This window comes from Malus sylvestris, chromosome 15, assembly GCF_916048215.2.
Source record: "Malus sylvestris chromosome 15, drMalSylv7.2, whole genome shotgun sequence".
NCBI lineage: Eukaryota > Viridiplantae > Streptophyta > Magnoliopsida > Rosales > Rosaceae > Malus > Malus sylvestris.
The window spans coordinates 48004418-48023850 of NC_062274.1; the positions used below are offsets into that span (position 1 = coordinate 48004418).

The 19433-nt window shown below is 41.4% G+C and overlaps 1 pseudogene; it reads right to left on the reverse strand.

Annotated features, from left to right (window-relative positions):
- Positions 1-4079, reverse strand: LOC126603044 (transcription factor GAMYB-like; annotated as a pseudogene).
- Positions 4080-19433: the final 15354 nt, after the last annotated feature.

Consider the following 19433-nt stretch of genomic DNA (forward strand, 5'->3'; position numbering starts at 1 on the left):
TCAGAGTCCCAAAGTCCTCTCGGGTCGGATTGACGACCTCCAGTAGTCCTCCAACATATTGCACCCAGTAAAGGTCTCAGCAAGTGGCGGTTCATCTAATGAACTTCCACTGGCACTAATAGGTGTACACTCACTGAACAGCGAAGTAGCAGAATGACCCAGTGGAGAAATCGGATCTCGATTTTCTTCCCATTCTGTCTCACAAATGTTCAAATTGGAACCTTTAGCCACATCGCCAGGAGTAACACTAGATGAATTTGAACTCTTCTCAGATGAATGATTCTTCGCACTACTAAGAGCTTTTGAATCGTGGAGTAAAGCATCTAGCAGGCCACTGTTACGTGGTGAAGTGCAATCTGGCTCAAATGTACCAACTTGTGGGGGTGATTGGATAAAAGCATCAATTGATTCGAGTAAGGACGGCGGAGGAGAAGTGCTCCAGCTACCTAAATCAATTTCTGGATATTGGAGTGAATGGAGCTCCAGCTTCACGGCCCCGGATATGGGCTTAGAAGCAGAAGAATTGCCATTTGAAAGGGAATGGCTACCCTGAATTACACCAAAAGACAGCGGACTCTTGGTGGTAGGATCAGGATCATGAGGAAAAGGCAACCCAAACTTTCGAGCAACTTTATCACAAGTATCATTTTGAAATTGATCAAACTGGGGGAAACCGTTTTTTAAACTACCACCAAAAGTAGAGAATAAAGCTGTTGATTCTCGAAGACGTTTTTAGCGATGCATTGTTGGTGGCATAAAACCACAATATGGAGCAGAACCAAGGCCTTTCATCAACATGCCACCAGGAGAGATATCACGGAGGTCAGTAACATAATGCAAGGCACAACTGTTTCCTTTTAAACTGTCAAATACAACATCAGGTATCTCAAAACTGTTAGCTTGCATAGAATCATGCTGCACTATGTCCACACCATTAATTCCACCGCTTGACTGGCCTTGTTGACTCTCCTGAAATGCTTGCAAACACACCTCGGGTGGATAAAGTGGTAAGCCAGCCCTCTGCGCCGCTTAATTCTAGTATTCTAGTAATTCTATGTCAGTCCCACTCAGTTTCAGAGTCCCAAGGTCTTCTCGGGTCGGATCGACGACCTCCAGTCCTCTCGGGTCGGATCGACGACTAGCGGCCGTGTCATTAACAAAAAATTCGAAAACTTGTCGTCTCGTGCTTCATTCTCTTCATTCTCCATCTCTAGAAGGCAGAATATGGCTTTAAGGAGGACATGGTCTCCCAGGATCTATGCCAGGGCCAAGGAATTGCACTTCAACAAGGATGGCTCTGCCATCAAGAAACTACAAATTGGTGTCAACAAGCTCGCCGACCTTGTTGAGGGCGGTCTTGTTCTACCACGGCGTCACGAATTACAGAGTTTCAATCTGAAACTCTACACGCAGGGATGATCGCGGTGAGTTTTGGGTTGGCAAATATTATAGGTGGACCTGATGGCCTACTTTGCAGGTGGACCAGGTGGCGAACAACATGAGCAAATTGATTAGTGATGTGCTGGGGGGTAAGATTATGCTCCAAACAAAAACCCCACCCACTAAGATAATTGCAGAAAGAAGGAAAAAAACAAGAAAAAGCAGAAAGCATGGCTACCCACTAATGCACAGCAGCCCAAGCTCCAAGTTAATTTAGGGAATCAACTTGGCACAATGACAGTGCAGAAGATGCCTACCAACTTTCATCATGCATGTTCCCACTCATCACAGACGACACCATGATGTTAAAGAAAAAGAAAAATGAGGAGGAAAAGAAGAAAAAGAAAAAGACATAATTGTGGTGAGGATGGCACGCAGAAGAGAGAATTATAGGCATGACCCATTAAGCAAAGGGTCGGCTTTATTTTTGAATGATGTAATTTATTTTTCTTATCTTTCAGAGACATCTGTATAAACCCCATCAGAGGGTAATAATAATAATAATAAAAAAATAATAAAAAAAAAACATCAAGCCCAAAATAATGAGCTGGAATGTTATGTGAAGGGCCAAGGCCTATATGCCCAAAAGAGCCAGGCCCTATGGCTCCAAAATTATTCGGCAGCCTGCCGCTATTACCACCAACCAGGTGATCAAAAGTACGCCCAGTACTCCAAAATAATTCGGCAGCCTGCCGCTATTATCACCAACTAGGTGATCAAAAGTACGTCCAATACTTTAAAATTATACATGAGCATTACTCAAGTCAATCATACATAAACATTCATGACCATCATTCATGTCAACATTCATGACCATCATTCATGTCAACATTCATGAGCACCACTCATGTCAACATTCATAAGCATCACTCATGTTAACATCTATGAGCATCATTCATGTCAATCAACATAAACATTCATGAGCATCACTCATGTCAATCAGCTTCAAAAGCTTCATTTACAAAAGCTCTAGCTTCGAAAGCTTCATTTACAGAGCTCTAGCTTCAAAAGCTTCATTTACAAAGCTCTAGCTTCGAAAGCTTCATTTACAGAGCTCTAGCTTCAAAAGCTTCATTTACAAAAGCTCTAGCTTCAAAAGCTTCATTTACAAAGCTCTAGCTTCAAAAGCTTCATTTACAAAAGCTCTAGCTTCGAAAGCTTCATTTACAGAGCTTTAGCTTCGAAAGTTTCATTTACAGAGCTCTAGCTTCAAAAGCTTCATTTACAAAGCTCCAGCTTCAAAAGCTTCACTGGCAAAGCTTCACCTACAAAGCTTTAGTGCAGGGTATACAAATACCGCATCCGAACAATCGCCACTTTGGCCCATACATGGATTCAATTTGAAGTCTCCAGCCAACAAACTCTATTGACCAAAGACTTGGGGGACTACATTATGTACCATATATTGAGCCTCAACTGGGCCTCATAAAAAAATACTTGAGGGACTTAGCCCATTATTTATGTATTGAGGAGCAAACCCTTATTTTATAAAAGGGACTCCCTCACTTCCATTAGAGAGTATCGCCGCTAGCTGAGCAACCGCCTCGCCACGAGCGTCAACTCTAGACCATAATTTATGTATTGATGAGCGAGCCCTTATTTTATAAAAGGGACTCCTTCACCTTCATTAGAGAGCATCGCCGCCAACTGAGCAACCGCTTCGCCGCGAGCACTAACTCTAGCCCATCATTTTTGTAATAAGAAGCGAGCCCTTATTCTATAAAAGGGACTCCCTCACCTTCAACGCCACAAGCCAAGCCAACCAAGGCAACATAAGCCACAAGTAGAGCAGGCTCGCAACATGTGCTACTTCTAGTTTAGCATCATTTCAGATTGGGCACCGCCTCATATTGAGTATCAGTTCTAGATGACATTTAGTTACTTTGGCCCACACATGGACTGAATTTCAAGTCTCCAGCCAAAAGACTATCTTGACTGAAGACTTGGATGACTACTGTTTATACCATACTTAGGGCCTCCGTATTTAGACCTCGTATAAATACTCGGGGGACTCAAATGTAATTATGTAATAAAGAAAGGGGCAAATATGTAATAAGTGAGGAGCCCTTATTCTATAAAAGGGACTCTTCACCCTCACAATTGGAGGAGGCTCTCATATTCAGAAGAAGCCTCCTCACCCCCAGAGGCCTCACTCTCACCTCACAAACTCCCTCACGTTCAGAGAGCCTCATTCTCACATTACAGAGGCTCTCTCCTTCCCAATCTTCTTAGAGAAATACAATAATCAGTGTGGACGTAGCCCAAACATTGGGGTGAACCACGATACATCTTGTGTCATTCACTTTCTTGCAGATTCATGGTCGGATTTACGTTGTTCCAAGACCCTTCCGGTTTTGAGCATCAACAAATTACGTCGATCTATTTGGCATGATTAGCTTAATTGCATATAGCCTATTTTTGCTTGGATATGCATATAGCATACTTTCCCTGGCTAGATCTTATAAGACTTCGATAGCATGACATGTGTAGGGAAAGGTGCATGTGTTTTATGTGATAGCATGTAGGGGAAAATAGTCCTATATTGAAGTCTTAGACTTTTGCATGAATTGCTTTGAATTTTATGCACATACCCTTTTGATTTCCCGCGACGTGCTTGCTTGCTTTCCCAGGGTGCACATGTCGCGTCTCACTTTGTATGTTTGCACATCTATTCTTAAATGCTACACTTTCTTGTAATATATATGGCTTGACGCTTGCTTTTCATAGGTGCATTATGGCTGCAGAATCACCAAAGTGTCTAACTGCAGTTAATGAGTCATTCATTACAGAGTACCAACTTCGACGAGGTAAGCAGCCGTCTTTTTTTGGTTCTTAGAGTAAGACTTTTAAGGAAGATGAGCCTTCCTTAGACTTTGTCCCTCCTATCGATCCCAGGCATATTTCCCAATGTTGCATCTAGAATTGGTTGCTTCCCGCCATGCCGAACCACTTTAAGTTCTCCTGTGATGAAGTTATTTGCTAAGCAGATTGGGTGGATACTGGGCTCAGCTTTGCGAACCAGTGCGTGACCTTAATAAAGGCCAAGGTTTTGGACGCCGTCTTCATGACCAAGAAGCAGGTTGTTCACCTCGAGCCTGACTTTCTTCCCCACTTGCTTAGGAAGTGGAGTACAGATACACATACCTTCACTTGTGCTTAGGGAAAATTCACCACCACTCTGGAAGATGTTCCTAATATTATGCATCTTCTAATTGCGGGTAATGTGGATCATTTCCGCTACGTTATTCCTTCAGTAGACACCGACACTTTTGATGTTTTGAATAAAGGTGCTCCTACTTCTCCGAGCAAGGTTGTTTGCTTCAATAAATGGATCAAACATTTTTTGCAGAAGAAACAAGAGCTGAACTACAGGTTTAAGGCCATGTTGTGTTTATGGCTAGGCCGCTTTATCTTCTATGATAGCAAGGATACCTTCAGTCACCAAGTGATTCCTTAGGCTAGGGTAATTGAACATGGCCACGTGGTTCTGCTATTTTCGTTGTTTCTCGAGCTTCTCTACCATAATTTAGATCAGTTTCATACCCTGGATAAGCAGGTCGCTGGTAATGCCCTGTTGAAAAGTTTCCTCTGTGCTAGCTTGTCACATCCCGGCTCGGGCCCCTACTACATCCCAGGCTCGACTCCGCTGTGACACAATATTGTATGCTTTGGGCCCCTACCACGCCCTCACGATTTTGTTTTTGGGAACTCACACGAGAACTTCCCAGTGGGTCACCCATCATGAGATTGCTCTCGTGCGAACTCGTTAAACTTCAAAGCTCTGATGGAACCCGAAGCCAGTGAGCTCCCAAAATGCCTCGTGCTAGGTAAAGATGGGAATATACATATAAGGCTTACAGGATCCTCACCGTTAGGCGATATGGGATCTTACAATCCATCCCCCTTAGAAACCCAATGTCCTTGTCGGCACATTTCCAGCCAGAGATTGGCTCTGATACCAAATTGTCACATCCTTGCCTAGGCCCCCACCACATCCCAAGCTCGACTCCGCCGTGGCACAATATTATCTGTTTTGGGCCCCGACCATGCCTCACGATTTTGTTTCTGGGAACTCACATGAGAACTTCCCAGTGGGTCACCCATCATAGGATTGCTTTCCCGCGAACTCGCTTAACTTCGAAGTTCCGATGGAACCCAAAGCCAGTGAGCTACCAAAAGACCTCGTGCTAGGTAAAGATGAGAATATATATATATATGGCTTACAAGATCTTCACCCCTGGGCGATGTGGGATCTTACATAGCTTCCTGCAAATTTTCTTGTGGGAGCGTATCAAGGGTTTAAAGATAACTCTCTATCCATTCGGTGCAACGAAGAGATGCTACATCATTGACTCATCCTCATATTTACCTAAGAAGCTCTCGTTGGCTTGTCGTTGGTTTGGGAAGATTATGGCGAAGAAGCAGGACTTCCTAAAGCTTCTGATGATATGAACTGTTTTATTTCCCGTCCCTATATGTCAGTTCTTGAATGTTTTGCCTCTGTGATGTTTTTTATTGATGTTGTCTGTGGTGAAGATTCAAGCATGACACCAATTCCTTTCTCCAAAAATTTAGATTTCCCTTCACTCACCATAAAATCATTGGCTTTACTGGCTCTTTCAATCTTTTTCCAGGGAGGATAGCGAGGAAAAAATGCAGTTTACTCTCATTTCCAGGTGCAATAACAACTAGGTTTTGACCAAGGGGTGCCGATATCTTTCCTTGCGAAAATTGAGGCATCTTGCAATAGTCTTTTTTGGAATTTACATTACCAATTAGACCCGAGTAGGTGGCATCTCTAAAGGCTATTCCGCCTACTAGTTGAAGTGTTTCCTTGCCATTGACAAATTTCACAATGATAAGCAACTGCGGTTGTTTCCTAGCATTGTCAGTAATCCTTGACTGGTGCTAGAACCTATAGCCACCGCTTCTGGTTTGAAGCGTTGGTGCCCTAATGCAGTAGAGGAAAGCAATACTTAGGGTGATTCTTCCCAGAGCACGAAGAAGAGTATAGCATCTAGTGACAATGAAGGAAATCATGCAGGTCGATGGAAAAAAACGGCTTTGGGTAGATTTTCTTAGCTTAACTTCTCTTGTTAGCTTCCTTTTTGCATGTTTTTCCTTAGTGCTTTATATGTTGTGCCTCAGATGATGCAATGAAACATTTCAATCCTTGGGTGATAAATGACGGTCCCCCTCAACAGTAAGCCTAATGCTTCCCCCACTCCAAAGAAATGGAGAAACGAAAATTCCTCGGGGAAGCCAAAGCTTGGTAACTGGTCACATTCCCCTATTTCTTGCTTTCATTGTTTTGAGGTTGTATGCTAATTATAACCTTGTTACAGCCAAGACTCCTGCCAAGGAAGTAACTTTTGTTGGCCCTGCTCATATGACCAGAACCACCTGAGCTTCCACTTCTTCCAGCACTCCCAAGCCTCATGAGTTCCTTGATATCACTAAGGAGAGTGAGGAAGAAATGAGCGTTGGGGAAACTAACGATGATGAGGCAGCTGGAGAAGGCTCGGCTGCTGAGGAAAACAATAATACAAGTGCCAAGTCTAACCCTGGGAATGGGGGACATCTTCAGACTTTCTTAGGGATGGGTGAAAACAATGATGGAGAACTAAGCAGCATGGATGACAAAAAATCAGCAGAGGATGTTGATCTCAATGAAGTTGACGGGTTTTTGAATGGTGACGTTCAAAAAGAGGAAGATGTAGAGGTATGTCTCCCTGTTCTTCATTGATGCTTGCCTTTGCATGGATTTACTACGGTCAATTTTCCTTTTAAGCTTTTGAAATTTTGCTTAAGCTTGCAACTGCGTGGAGGAAGTAACTAAAGTTCTTCTAGCTTGTTGATTTGCTGGAATTCTGCCTTAGATAGCTTATATGGGCTGTTTTACTTTGTGCCTCTTTTTGTTGATCTGTTTCCTTACTTGTGCATATTTTCTTATTTTCCCATAGGTGAATGCCCGTGTTGTAGGGGCTACAGTAGGTGTTGAAGCCCCAGTTGCATTATTCCTGAGCTTACATAGGATATTGCAATGGGTAGCAATGATCAGCTAACAGAAGTCATACTTTTTCCAGAGGTTCTTTTCTTTAAGGAGCAGGCTTCAATGAAAGAGTAGGCATCATGGCACGAGGTCTTTGGGAAACTTAAGCATAGTGTTGTATGGTGCCAAAGTTATTTCCTTCACTGCAAAACTTTCTTGGACCTAACTTGAAACATCTCAACCCTACTTTTATTTAAAAGTTATTTTAAGGCCTTAATTGGTGAGCCGTGAGGCCCACCTTGTTTTATTTTTATGTTTTCCGGTCTCTCTTCTCTCAATTCTCTCTTCTCCCTCAACTCTCCCGTAACTCTCTTTCTCTACACTTTCCAATCTCTCAAAACCCTATATTTCCCTCTCTCGCCGTGACCACTCACTCATCCATGTGCATGCACAGTCGCACCCCGCTCGAGGAAACCATCATCACCATCTAAATCTGGCTCTCTCTCCCTCTCCCTCTTGTCTCTGCAAGGTCGACGAATCCAAGAAAGATCTCCGGTGAGTCCCTTTTATATTTCCGGTTAGGTAAGCCTCGGATTTCCTTCCTTCCATTTTAGATTGTTGATTTGATGTGGTTATTGAGTTTATCTCATTTTTTCAAGGTTGAGGACGAAACCATCGTGAGGGAAAGCACACCCAACTTCCCAGCGGACCCGTGTCCTTCAAGGGTTTTTCAGGGCACTCACGGTCGTTTCATGGCGAAGAAAGGGTATGGAAATACTCTACTCACTTCTCTCTTCATTTTGGTGTATAGTTTGAACCCTAGTTTGCTAGAAAACCACCGGCCGAAGCTATAGCAGCACTGGCTTTCTCCTTCGATCACCACGCAGGCTCTTTAGGCCACCTAAAGCACCTCGAGCCTTGGGCCCGTGCATGGACCAGCCCAGGACGCCAAAAACCCAGCCCGTTCTCCTTTTTTTTATTAGGGCTTAAAGCCCAGCCCTTTTGTAAGGCTTAGGGTCGGCCTGTGTGTTTGTGGGTCGTGTGTGTGTGTAGGTTGTGTATGTGTGTGCAGGCCCCGTGTATGTGTTTTGGGCCGTGCATATGTGTGGAGTGTGTGTTATGTTGTGCCCGTGTGTGTGTGTAAGTGTACATGTGTGCTATGCATGTGTACATATGTGTTGTGCACGCATGTGTGTGTGTTATGTGTGGGTTTGGGCTTAGGCCCAAACCACCCTTTTTATTCCTAGGCCTATCCAAAACCAAAACCCGATAGATCCTAACCTTATTTAAACCTAAACCCTAATCCGGATCCAAACCCAAGACCCATTTCCAATTCTTGAAATTCTATAGTTGGGTAGTTTGATAAATTGTACATTTTTGTACTTAGGGACAATTATTGTGACATTTCTGTCTTCGTTTGTGGCGCAGCTTTTGGCGGCTAAGTACTGTGAGTGGACCCCTTCTAAAAATTACATGATTTTATAGTTCAATTGCATAAATGAATAGCATGCCTTACGAGTTTATGTTTTGATTTTATGTTAAGCTTGTTTATTGAATATGTTGATTTTCGTCTCGTGTTTTTGGTGAGGAATTAATTGTTGGCCTATATTGAGCTATATTTTAATATATCGTATTTTCTATAAAAACCATGAACTGGTAGACTATCTGATGGATGACGATAGGATGCTATAACATGTTTTTAAAACCCCTCTTTATAGTATAGACGATGGATGACTTTATACTATGAAGTGGTTATTTTTTATAGGCATAACTATATGTGCGTACCTAGTAGACACTATGCCGCCTGGGGCGAGGATCTGGTGTTGGCAGTTAGGCCGGGAGAAATAATCCCTAGTTACGGGCTAAGGGACACGAAGCAGGCATTGGGCTGGGAGTTGGTAATCTCTGGCTATAGGCACAGAGACCACGGAGCAGGCATTGGGCTGGGAGTTATATTTATTCAGTGATCTTTCTAGCAATACACCGTGCTTACGAGACGATCTATGAGACATTTACTGTTTTGATTTCTGCGATGTTATTTCGCGATATGACTTTTGAGATATTTTTGGCATGCTAGGATTTTTATAAATCCATCACTTATTATGCTAGTAGTTTTCATTATATATAAACCTAGGGGTTAGTATATTCATAACTGTTTTTGTATTATGTGTGTGTGTGTATATATATATATATATATATATATATAAACTTGGTCCACTCACCCTTGTTTTGCGCCCTCTTTCAGGATTTAGAATCGAGGCATACGATCCCAACGTTAATGTCTTTGCTTTGGCATATTTTAGTCCTCTCGGTATAGGACCCACATCCATTATTTATTAAATCTTATATTAACTCTTTTAGAACTCTAGTTAGTTGTATGCTCTGAGCACGTTCTTAAATTATTAATTCATTGTATTTAAATTCCTAACCCTTATTTATTTCTTATTTTTAGCTTTTGTATCAATTAATGGCTTTCGTCACCCTCGGGTGTCGGCCAGCACGTGTCTATCCTGGTATTCGAGGAATATCAGGGTCGGGGCGTGTCTTAACTTAGGACCAAATTTGAGTCCCCTAGACACGTATCTTCCTTGCGCCCATTACCCTGGTTGTGGAAATGCCCATGATGCTTCATACTCGACTACATTGTTTGTGCATAAAAAGCTTTGCTTGAAGGATAGGGCAGTAACTTGGTCCTCTAGATTGATAGGTACATCACTAGCTCCTCCTCCTGCAGCTATGGAAGAATCATCGAAGTGCATGATTCATAGCTCATCTTCTATAGTGGTGGTAGCGAATTCTGGCAATGCACCAAGGATTTCCTTGGAAATAGTGGCATCTTCTTCTTCGGGAATAATGCTAGCATGTCTATCACAGCTTGACCTTTAATGGCCTTAGGTGTCACACATATAATATCGAATTCGAAAAATTAGAGCAACTAACAAGACAAATGGCCAGATAGTATAGGTCTAGTGAGCAAGTACCAAGTACCTTACTGGGTCAAACTTTACCATAAGGTGCAACTTGTGGGCTAGGAAATAGTAGCGTAGTTGTTGTGATGTGTAGACAAGAGCTAGGCAAAGGTGTTTCGTCTTCTCATTTAGCAGGCTGACTAGTTATTTCTTTTCCTAAACAAATAAGTAAACATTACTAGTAATCAATTTTTGCACAGATAAGTAAAAACTAATAAAAGGTGTTTCGTCTTCTCCTTTACAAGGCTGACTTTTTGTAGGGATTCGTCATCGGCAGCAGGTGCAAGCATATCTTTAGTTTCCTTGGCAACTTTACTTGCTTATCGTGCAGTGTCTCCATACCCAGGGCTTTCGCACATAATATGGTCAGCCTCCAAACCCGTCATAAGCGGTAGACGATACAATCATCTAGAAGCACGACCCTGGAGCATTAAGGTGGAGTGTAGGCAAGGACATTGGCATCTGGCTGTATGCATTTTCCTTTTTCCACAATGGCTAGAAATTCTTAGTCATTGAGATCTTGAAATTCTTCCCAAGAAGGTAAATGTATCTCTAAGGCCTGTGATATCCCACTTCTGGCACTTGAGAAATCATTATAGAACTCGACATCGGAATAGTGAACCTCATCTAGGTTGAACAACATCTGGTTTCCCAGGATGCAAATATGCCTCAAACCAATCCTTCCTTTGACACACTAGTGATAGGTGGAGGCCACGAGTCTATGCTTGTTTATCCAAGGCCTTACGAGAAGAGCATGGTAAGCCACATTGATGTCCATCACATAAAACTTAGTAAATGACCTGATAAGGCCAATCTTCAAGTTTATCTCGATATATCCCATAGTCTCCTAACTCCTATTCCCAAATCCATTGATAAAGATTTGAGATTTTACCACCTTTGTCGTTAGGATGTCTATTGCAATAAGCATTGCCAATGGCAAAAAGTTGATGGAGGACCCAGTGTCAACCAAAGCTTGCCCGATGAATATGTCATTAATCTGCCCTTCCAAGTATAGTGGCCTTCGGTGGTCAGGGAAAGCCACTTCCATGTCTTCATCAATGAAGATAATGGCGTTGTTATTCTCGAGGAAAGCCCTCTGCGGCTAGGCAATGTAGCATTGAGGGCCATAGTCCTCGGAACATACATGACAGTTTCAGTAGCAGTAGTCTTTGCTTTCCAGCCATATTTGAGTTGGTCGAATAGGGATTTGAACTTCAGGTTTTCCTAGATAACCTGCTCTATAATGGGCCCTTGCCTTTGGGAAAGGTAATGCTCGGTCGCATCGGTTTCCATGTCAGGAGGGTTGTACAAAGTCACAGCTATCATTTCCTGGTTGAACAGTTGTTCTTCCAGGGCTCCCTCGTTGTATTCTTTAGGCATATCAATGGTGAAGACCTCATCACCTAAGCTTGGGGCAAAATCCATAAGATTTGCATCCTCATCTCGCCATCCCTCGGCTTAAAGCCATGGCCTATCATAGCTTTAGGGCTTTGAGTATTTGCACCAGTAAGCCTTCTCTATGTTCCCGGAAGATTCCCAAATGGCTTTCTGTGGCTTGGGGTCATTGATCTAAGAATGGTAATCATCGTCATCTCCATATGGGATGACAACTATTACCTCATTCCTTCGGTGTTTCGGTAAAGTGTCAGTGTCTATGGTTTGCGTCTTGCATGGCAGCTCTAGTGTTCCTTCACGGATTTTTGCATGGAGAATTTTCCACGAAGTTTGGCATACAATATAGGGATATTCCACATACTAATGTAGCAACAGTATATAGGATCCTTTCTATCTTCTTCGAAAAGGGTTTTGTACAGTCAAGGTAACTTAATGGCCCTATCTGCGAGCATGGTATCGAGGATGACATGGAATTCTTCGTCATTGCACGGTAGCGGGGGATAAGTTTCCCTATCACTCTCTATTTCCCTTTCTTTTTTGTGGGTTGTAATCAGATCTGTCATCCACGACTAAGGCATGATGCGCTTCATTCTTGTTAGTTTTCCAGGATATCCTCATGGAAGGCTTGACTAACAAGCTAGTCTTCCTCACTGCTTTTAGGAGCCTTGAGAATTGGCTGATACTGATGTTCTCCTGGTACAGGGTGTAGTCAGAGATAATGTTGCTAATGTAGATCTTAACAACAGCTTCCTCGTCATTCTCATCATAGCAGTCAAGGGTGAGGTCTAAGAAACGTTTAATAAGAGTCACCGGATCTTCCCCTGCTTTTGGTGTGTATTATTCAGCTAAGTTGTCGTGACATTTTTCTCATGCTGGAAGTATGTTTTACAGAACTTGCCAGCCAACTATCCGAACCTGGTGCAACGGTGGTGTACCAAGTATAGGCACAGTCAGTTAGGCTTTTCGAGAACTCCTTGAGACGGAGATTGCAGTCGTCGGCATAAGGACCCAAAGCATCAATGAAACGGCTTATATGTTCTTTAGGGCTACCTTTCATCTCGTCAAAGAAAACAAGGCTAGGAGTCTCGTATCCCTTAGGATATGACATAAGGAGAACACTGATTGGATATGGTGGCTTAGGAACATATTTCTAATCCTCCGAACTCTTGTGTAGCTCTTTTTAAAAACATGGGTATAACGTCTTCCTAAGTGACAAATTATGGTGTTTTCTTAGGGCCTTTGCCAGCAGCAACAACTGACTATTCCTAATAAGCCTTTTCCCTAGGCATGCAGTCCTTGTCACTGGCTATCTCACTTGGATTTGGGATTAAGTTTTTCAACTCTTTTACAAACTCAAAAATTTCCTTTTGGGCTTCACCCAAGGCATAAATGGATGTGATGATGTCTGGTATGTCATACTCGTCTAGGTTATTATGATTTTCCTAGTATTGGCCTTCGCGTTGAGACTCGGGAGTCAGGAAGCAGCCTTGTCTCCGTCTAAGGTTTTGCCACTCCTGGTAGTGTTTCTCTTGGATCTTAGAGCTATTGAAAGAAGATTGCAACCTGTCCCCAGTTAAGTTGCCAATTTATTTTGGGGAACATTTAGGTTGAGGTGGACTTGGGCTTTGAGAATGTCCTCTTGTCTCCCTTGGTGCAAATTCGTACCAAGTCCTGGGATATCTTGAAAGAGATAGCTTGTCTTAGGACATACCCCGGTAACATCAACGGCTCAAAGATAGCATGATTGATCAAGATAATGACTTGCTCAAGTGAAACGTTGTGTGGAAGCTAAAAAATTATCAGTTTAACATGAGAGAGAAAGGATTTGCATGGTTGCATGGCATTCTTAGTTGGATAATATGGGCTTTCCTATAATGATAGTAAGGGTTCTAATGGTTGAGATGTTTAATGGAAGACTGTGGGAATTTTTAAAGGTCCATATATGGTAATGCTTGAGGCTTGGAGTATGCTTCTGGGCTAACTAGAATTCTTTGGGCTTATTTCCTAGTTCTCTCTTCCTGCGTTTCTCCTATCTCTATGTGTGTTTCTCTGTGTGTTCTAACCTCATCCCTTTTTTGTAATGGCTTATCTCCCTTTATGTAAGTGAAGGGTTCTTCTCTAAGCTTTAATGGAACCCCCTTTTGTGGCTGGGTATTCCCCTTCTTTCTCCCTAGGTCTCCTATTATTCCTCTTTTAGTGTAGGGTAAAGTACAAAAAACTACCTCAACTATTGGTGTCACGACACTTTCATACCTCATCTTTTAAAATTGACAATGTCATACTGCATCTTACGAATTTGTGACAATGTCATACCTCCGTCAGTTTTTCTGTTAATTTCTCTATTAAATGCTGATGTAGCCTGACACGTGTCCCACTCACTAATCCAATGGGATTAAAAAATAAAAAAATATATTTTTAATAATCAAAAATAAAAAAAATAAAAAAATAAAAATATTAAATCTCTCTCACTCTCTCCTCTCTTTCTCCCCCCTTTCTCGCCACTCTCTCTTCTCTGCGACCCAAAACCCCTTCCCACCTATCCTCCACCACCCTCCCCCCTTTCTCGCCACTCTCTCTTCTCTACAACCCAAAACCCCTTCCCACCCGACCCCATCCCACCCGTCCTCCACCATCATCTATCTCCTCTCTCCCCCGTTTCTCGCCACTCCCTCACTCTGCCAACCCAGTTTGCCCCCCCCCAACCCAACGCGCACTCATCTCTCCTCCCCCATCTTCATCTTCTTCCTTTTTTCCCTCTACCTGCAACCCAGAAACAAAAACAAAAAACAAAAAGAAAAAAAAATCATACCCAGTTTTAGCCCAAGAAGAAAAAGAAGAAGAAGAAGAAGAAGAAGAAGAAGAATAGAGAAGAAGAACGGAAAAAAAAAGTGATAAATCCAGTTTCGGCCCAGGAGAAGAAGATGAAGATGAAGATGAAGAAGAAGATGAAGATGAAGAAGAAGAAGGGGGAGAGAGAAGAACAAAAAAAATTGAAAACGAAAAAAAAAAAGTGACAAATCGCCCAGGAGAAGAAGAAGAAGATGAAGAAAAAGAAGAAGGAGAGAGAAGAACAAAAAAATTGAAATTCGTGCGGGAGAAGGAAAGGATGCCGCACCCCTAGGGACCTTTTTTTTTTGGTTTTTTATTCTTAATTTTTTAATATTTAATTATTAAAAATATATTTAATTATTTTTTAATCCAGCTGGATTAGTAAGTGGGACACGTGTCGGGCCACGTCAGCATTGAACAGAGAAATTAACAGAAAAACTAACGGAAGTATGACTTTGTCACAAATTCGTAAGATGCGGTATGACATTGTCAATTTTAAAAGATGAGGTATGAAAGTGTCGTGACACCAATAGTTGAGGTAGTTTTTTGTACTTTACCCTTTGGTGTAAGATAGCTGCATTGTTAAGACCTGTAGTTTGCTTCTTCCCGATATGCGCATTTTCCAAGGCGACTTTCCGCGGGTGCTAATTCTGGTAGCGTGCTTCATGGCTTTAGCGCATTGGTTGTCTGTGCAAGCTGGGAAAGGAAAGTCAACATTAAATGCCTAACTTGCTAGGTTTAGCATGCATTTAATGTAGGAATCTAGGTTAGTTCTAACGAAGGGGGTTGGCTTTCTAGGAAAAAGGGATAAACTAGGCTAGTTCTCTCTCAATGTTGTGTGCATGAAATACAATGGGTATGGGCTTGGATCTTTGGGCCCCCAAGCAACCCAAAGTCTTCCATGACCCTGATTCCATGTAGGCCCGATAACCTTCCGTAACCATCCACACCATAATCCACTTGACAAGCCGCGAATATGTGACTTGGGCTTAGCATGAATAATGACTAAGGACGCATGACGTGATGAATAGGCATGAGCATGGCATGAATATCCAGCTTAATCATCGAGGCATGGCATGTTTGTAAATATATTCCTCGTCAATTCCGCACCTTGGCATGTGTTTGGGCTTGAATGTAATGTTTTGCATGACAATTGGGTCTTGAGACTTGGTTGGATTGGTGTGTGACATTTTTGGGCCCTAACAATTTCTTACTTATAATATTCTTATTGTGGGGAGGATTAGAGTGGATAATATTTTAGAAAAACTAATGAAAAGGGTGTGGATGCAAATTTCTTCCTCCTTGATCTTGGACAAAATTGCACCTACAAAACAATTAACACATTTGGTCAAGACCAAGAGCCTCACGCGCCCATGATGAATGGGGGGGGGCTTTGGCCGAAGAACCTCCGATGCCAAAGTTAGAATTTAGAGAGAAATAGTGTTTAGAGAATTTTAGGATTTTTGCAAGAGTGTTCGAATGAGTGTTGGGTGAAAATGGGAGCCTATTTATAGGGCTAAGCCGGTCCACTTTGGAGAGAAAGTGGCTGGCCAATTGATGGGTTTTTGGTTGAATTTTTGGTTTAATTAGCCAATTTAATGGCTAATTAAACATGAAAGAAATAAATGGAGGTTTATAGAATTAATTGACTTTAATTTGGGTAATAAAGTGGGAAAAGACTAAAAAGGTAGAAAGCAAAGGGGATGGCCGGCCTTTGACTAGCTTTTGGGTTAAAGTGGATGTATTTTGTTGTTAATTTGATGATTTAATTGATATTTAATGGATTAATCCATTAATTAACCGATTAACATAATTTTGGAGTGAATATTTTGGAGGTTACCTTGCAAAAGGGGATTTGATGAGATGAATCTTGAATTGTTACCTTTTTTGGATCATTTTTTCTACTGCTTGCATATAGGAATCCAGTCTCAATGGTAGTTTGGTCATTTTTTACTAAAAATCCACGTGTCGTCTTGTAATTATTTTTTGCTCCACAAAAGGCTTGAAAATTTTGAATTTTAACGATAAGGACAAAATAAATGGTAAAGTAAATAGTACCAGGATTGACGTTTTAGTGTAAAAATATGATTTTTCGTTAACATGAACAGTACCGGGAGCTTTTCGTTAAAGTTCCCTAATTATTTTTTCTTGAGTAAATCCCTCTTCTAACTTCTAGGTGGCCACAAATTTTTTATTTTTTTTGTCAACATACTTTTTTTTTAAGTCAACATACTTTGAAATAGTTGTTTTTCTATTCTATTCCAATTCAATCCTCCTTACCAAACAAGGCATGACGAAATACAAGGTGGTGAAAATTTTGTGACAGATATGAATAAAAAAAAAATTCGGTTAATTAGTTCGGTTGTAAAAGGTTTTGAAGTTAAAAAGAAAACACAAGAGAACAATTTATTTCCAAATGGAAAAGAAAAACAATATGTCACATGCTAACATGGAGTCAAAATTCACAAGTTTCTGATGAAAAAGAACCCCGTGATATATCACAAGTTGCTCTAGTTTTGGGTGCATGACTGCATTCCAATGTCTTCTTCTATTTACGTTTTTAGTGGCTTTTTAAATTTTAAGGTATCGTTAACCTAGTGAAATTTCTGAAGTGTTAATATTATCACATTTTTTTTAACAAAATATTATCACTTTTTAAAATTTCATGGATATGTCATTTTAGAGTAATGTTAGCAAGACTAAATTTGTAGACAAAATTTTAAAAACTAAATAACATAGAAGTTAATGATTGGATTATTATTTAAGTGTTGATAAACGTGCTCATTTTTATTAATGACACGTCATTTAGTTTGTAAATTTTATTTCTAAATTTAATCTTTATAGTATTACCCATTGTTTTAATTTGAACGATGATCTGCAAACCCTTTATGCTAAATGGCATGATCAGGCCAGCTCGATTTCGACATAATCAGGGGCTTAGACTCATGGAATACCCAACCCTATGCTCATTGATAGGTTTTTGAATGTATGTAGCTTGGGCTTTCCACTGTGGTCTTTGGACTTGGCCCGTTTCTTTGAACTTACCATGGTATGATCATGCCATTTAGCACAAAGGGTTTGCACGTTGCGGAACACAAAAAATACCAGACTCCCAGGTGTTAGGTTGTTGAGGGATCTTTGCCGGATGGCTCAAAGACAAGTTCGCTTATTAATCCCTTCCCTAGCTGCCTTCGCCCACCTCTTCGAAATGACATATGCAGGGAATTCTGCCAAATGTTCATCTCTCATCGGGCATAACATATGAACACATGGAACTCCTGCAGATTCGAAATGCATGCAGCTGCAAGTTAGGCTCTCTGGTGGATTCAAATTATGCTGCACAGTACATGTGATCCCTCCATCCAAGAACTTGGACATCTCATACGTGTGTATTCCATTCCCAGCTACTGTGCTAAGATCGTATATACAAGATTCTAAAAAACACTAGGCACTAGTCGGGCGGCAGGCAGGGGCCTAGCACCTAGGCTACCTAGGTGGTTAAGCGGGGGCCTAGGCACCTAGACGGATTTATGTAAATTTATTATACATCTTGTAAATAAGTACCTATTTACACTTAAAAAATTTTAAAAAGAATTTAAAAAAAAACTATACTTGTATGGATAATAGAAGAATGATAAAATACAAAAACAGAAGTAGAAGAATACGCAAAGTACATTCATCCAACAAGTTCAATATTTAAAAAACAGTAAGCATATAATCATAATGGGGAGTATTTTTTAATGATAAACTAAATTCTTCTTGTTCATGATCCTTACATTGGATTGGACATAAACTAAATTATTTAATGTTGTTGTATCTAGTTTATTTCTTTTTTTTTTTGGTATGTATCCCCTCAAAAGTTCTCCAATTCATTTCACAATTTGATGAACTTGTAGTCAATTCATCCTTTGCAAATTAGGTATACCATGGGTAAATATCAGTTTACTACCCTCAAGTTTTGTGGTTTTCAACATTTAGTACATGAAATTTTTTTTTGTCTCAGAGTCATACCTAAAATGTTAATTTTGAGATAGTCTCATACATCCGTTAGTCTGGTTGTTATGTCTCTCGTTAACTGATGACGTAGCGCCCATGTGGACAATGACGAGGTGCCACGTATCATTAAGGGGTCCACGTGGAAATTAAAAATTCAAAAAAAAATTATTTAAAGGAAAAAAAAAAAACAAAATCCCCACCCGTGCCCACTCACCCATCTTCCACCTTCCTTCCTTCTTCCTTCTGCAACACCCTCTTCGACTCCCCATTTTCTCTCCCCCATTTTTATCCCCATTCTCCACAACCACCACCTCCTTCACCATTCCTCTCCTAACCTCACCCTCTTCTTCCTCCTCCTTATCTTGCACCCAAACCCAAACCCAGATCGAAACCCCCACCCTCATCCTCCTTATCTTGCACCTTAGCAACAGCACCACCACCAATCGCTGCTCGGTACTTTATTCCTCAATCCATGGCCCAACAACACCCACCACACTCTCACTCACTCCGAGCTCTGCATGTCATCGGTTCCTCACCTACTTTTCTCGACAAACTCGTCGGATGACTCGACTTCGTTGTCGTCCCGATCTACTCACTAGCTGGTTCACCCAGTTCATCCAGCTCCGAGACATTAATCGTATTGGCATCTCTGGTTCCATGTTCCTCGAGTTTCGGATTTGTCGTCTTCGATTCGTCAAACGATCGAGTGTCATGCGACTGCACGAAGGTGTTGTAGGTGCAGAAGACGGGTATTTGGAGGGAGGTAGAAGACATCTATTTGTTGACCACGTGCTGCGACTGCACAAGGATCG